Here is a 3,673-nt window from a genome sequence, read left to right on the forward strand (position 1 = left end):
GGGCGCCGCCGCGCTAGGTTCGTAAAGCAGCGCGACGAGGTGGCGCGGCGTCCAACCGGAAGACCTGCGCGACATGTGGCCGAAGGGGTGGAGTCTGAGCTGTCGCGAAACCCTACGCTTTACGTTGGGCCCGGCGCGGCGGTCTGGTCGGCTCTGCTCCCTGGGCGGGGTCTCCTGACGCACAGACTTCTGGGAAGTGGGTCAGCGTGAAGGGTGGGGCCGCACTTGCAGATTCCATGGAATCGAGCGGGCTTGGAATCTAGAATGGGTGTGCCACAATTGTTTTATTTTGTTTTGCTTTTTTTCCAAAGAGAAGGTTCGGAGTTCGTTTTAAGTCGCTTTTTGTAAAGGCAAAGCAAATCCGACGTTCTGTAAGATGGTTTCAATTAAGTGTACTTAGAAGGTAAAAGAAAGTAACATGTGAACATGTTATGGCCGTGGACTTTAGCCTCATTTAAGCCTCCAATTTACTGACAAGGTCCAGCGCTGAGTGCTAACCACATTTCTTCCAGGCAATGCTCCATTTTTATTGTATTTCACTAAGTAAAGCTGTTGAGCACCAACCATGTGTCAGGCACTGTTTAACAGAGGTTTGTGGATATAACAGAAAAAACTACCTTGAATAAAATATTACGAATGATAAATACTACAGGTAAGTAAGATAAGGTGGTTGAATGCAACTCTAGATTTCCTGCTTAGGGAAGGTCTCTGAGGAAGTGACGTTTAGAATGAGCATGGTGGTGTGTGCGCCTCTTGAGGCTAAGGCAGGAGGGTTGCTGAGAGCTGTAGGCCTTTCTGAATTACATAACGGGTTCCAGTCCAGTTTGGTATAGGGAGTGAATCCTTCCATGTATTAACAAACGAGCTGGGGAGCTTGCTTAGTAAGAGGGCTTGCTGATCAAGCTTAAATAGGAGCCTCAATACTCGTCCCATGTGTCCCCATTTTCTTTTGGTCTTTTTTTTTAAAGGTGATCCATGGCCTGTAACCCTAGCATTGTGGAAGGCAGAGACATAGAGTTGTGGGGCTTTCTGGCCAGCTGCCTAACACCAGGTCCAGTTCTCACTGGATTGTTTTAAGGGAATCAGACAGGATACTTGGCAATAGTCCCCTGGACTGCAGAGGTGAGCATCATCCACACGAGTGTGGACACCTACATAAATGGGAACACGCACACGTATGCCTCCCACAAAACAAGACAGGAACAACAGAACTGTGGGTCCCTGGGAATGTCTTCATAAGACCTTTAGAAGACAGGATACAAGGGGTTGAAGATAAGGCTTAGTGGTAGAAGACTGCCTAAAATGCAAGAAGCATTTTAGGGTTCAGTCTCTGGGATCACAGCAACAGCAGACTATACACTTCAGATTTGTGCACTTGTTTTCTGTTTGTTTTGTGTGTGTGTGTGTGTGTTTTTTTTTTTTTTGGTTTTACGAGACAGGGTTTCTCTTTATTGTTTTGGAGGCTGTCCGTCCAGCCCGGCCTCGAACTCACAGAGATCCGCCTGCCTCTGCCTCCCGAGTGCTGGGATTAAAGGTGTGTGCACTTTTTTAAAGCCATACTTTAATTAGAAATAAGATTACTCCAGATTGGTGAGATGACTCAGCAAGTAAAGGTGCTTATCACCAAGCCTGACACTGAAGCTTCGTGTAAGTTGTCTGACTCTTGTAAGTTGTCTTCTGACCTCCGGAAGTGTCCTGTGGCACGTCCGTTTGGGTGTGGTCACAGGTACGTGGGAGAAGTCAGGGATAAAGGGAAGGAAGATGGGGAGCTCTCTCTTGGATTCTGGTCGACATTCAGAAACCAGAGGTTGAGGTTTGGAGACCAGAGCACTGAGCTCAGTTCTTGGCTTCTCATGTAAGTGACCTCTCTAATAAGTATTTTGACCCCCCTTCTTCCGTATCATCAGCATTGCTCATTTACCATCTATAGAGATGTACCTGCCTCTGCCTCCTGAGTGCTGGGATTAAAGATGTGTGCCACTATGCCAGATTGGCACATACCTTTAATTCCTGTGCTTGGAAGGTAGAGGCAGGTGTGTCTCTGTAGAGAGAGTTTGAAGCTAATCTGGTATACATATCGAGTTCCAAGCTACGCACTTAGATCCTGTCTCAAAATACAAAAACAAGGGCTGGAGGAATGGCTCAGAGGTTAAGAGTACTGGCTGTTCTTCCAGAGGACCTGAGTTCAATTCCCAGCAACCACACAATAGCTCACAACCATGTATAATAGAATAAAAGGCCCTCTAATGGCATTCAGGCATACATACAGGCAGAATACTGTATACATAATAAATTAATAATCTTAAAAACAAACTGCCCCGGGTTTTGGTGGCGCACACCTTTAATCCCAGCACTCGGGAGGCAGAGGCAGGCAGATCTCTGTGAGTTAGAGGCCAGCCTGGTCTACAGAGGGAGTTCCAGGACAGCCTCCAAAGCCACAGAGAAACTATCTCAAAACACAAAAAATAAACAAACAGAAAACAAAAACAAACAACATGCCAGGTGGTGGTGGCACACGCCTTTAATCCCAGCAGGGGATCTCTGTGAGTTCCAGGCCAGCCTGGTCTATAGAGCTAGTACCAGGACAGCTAGAGAAACCCTGTATCAAAAAACAAACCAAAACAACAACAGCAAACAAAAAACAAGAAAACAAAAATAATTTGGTAAGCCTCATGTAGACTACCACATACATACCTGTAATCACAGGGTTTGGTAGCTTGAAGTAGATCAGTTGAAGGGTAGCAAGTCAAAGTCAGCATAGGCTACAAGAGAACAGAATCGTTTGTCAAGATTTGATATTCACAGTTCCAATCCCTCTTCTCTCATTTTCTATTGCTTTTCCCCTACTGTTTCTCATGCTGACCACTGTATTAGCTTCCTAACCATGTTTCCTTGCCCGCATGCCTTATCTACGTCAGTGCATGGAGTACATGGCACCACACATGTTTTCTTAAAGGAAAGATCTGCACAGTTACTGAGAAATATGCTACAATCTGACATGGCCTAAAAGACCTGTTTTTTTTTTTTAAACAGGGTATACCCCAGCCCCCAGTCACTAGTCTAAACTAAACTGACTTCTTTCTCTCCTCCCTTGACTCTCCTTCCTTTCTTCCTTTGTTCCTTTCCTTCCTTCCTTCCTTCCTTCCTTCCTTCCTTCCTTCCTTCCTTCCTTCCTTCCTTCCTTCCTTCCCCTGACTCCTTCTCTGTCTTTCTTTCTGGTTGTTTTTTTGTTTTGTTATGTTTTTTGAGACAGGGTTTCTCTGTAGCTTTGAAGCCTGTCATGGAACTCAATCTGTAGACCAGGCTGGTCTCAAACTCAGATCTGTCTGTTTATGCCTCCTGAGGGCTGGGATTAAAGGCAGGCCACCACCAACAGGCCTGTTTTGTTTTTGAGAAAAGATCTCACTTGGGTAGTCCTAGTTAGTATAAAACTTGCTTTGTAGATCAGGGTGACCTGGAACTCAAAGAGATCCTCCTAAGTGTTGGGATTAAAGGTGTATACAGCATTACATCTAGCTCTTTCTTTTAAAAACTATTTTATGTCTATGAGTGTTTTGCTTGTATGTATGTGCGTGTACTGAGTGCATGCCTGGTGTCCATGGAGATCAGAAGAGGGCACCAGATCTCCTGGAACTGGACTTACAGACTGTTTGAAGCTGCCACTTGGAAATTG

Source organism: Mesocricetus auratus, unplaced genomic scaffold (genome assembly GCF_017639785.1).
Source record: "Mesocricetus auratus isolate SY011 unplaced genomic scaffold, BCM_Maur_2.0 Super-Scaffold_100010, whole genome shotgun sequence".
NCBI lineage: Eukaryota > Metazoa > Chordata > Mammalia > Rodentia > Cricetidae > Mesocricetus > Mesocricetus auratus.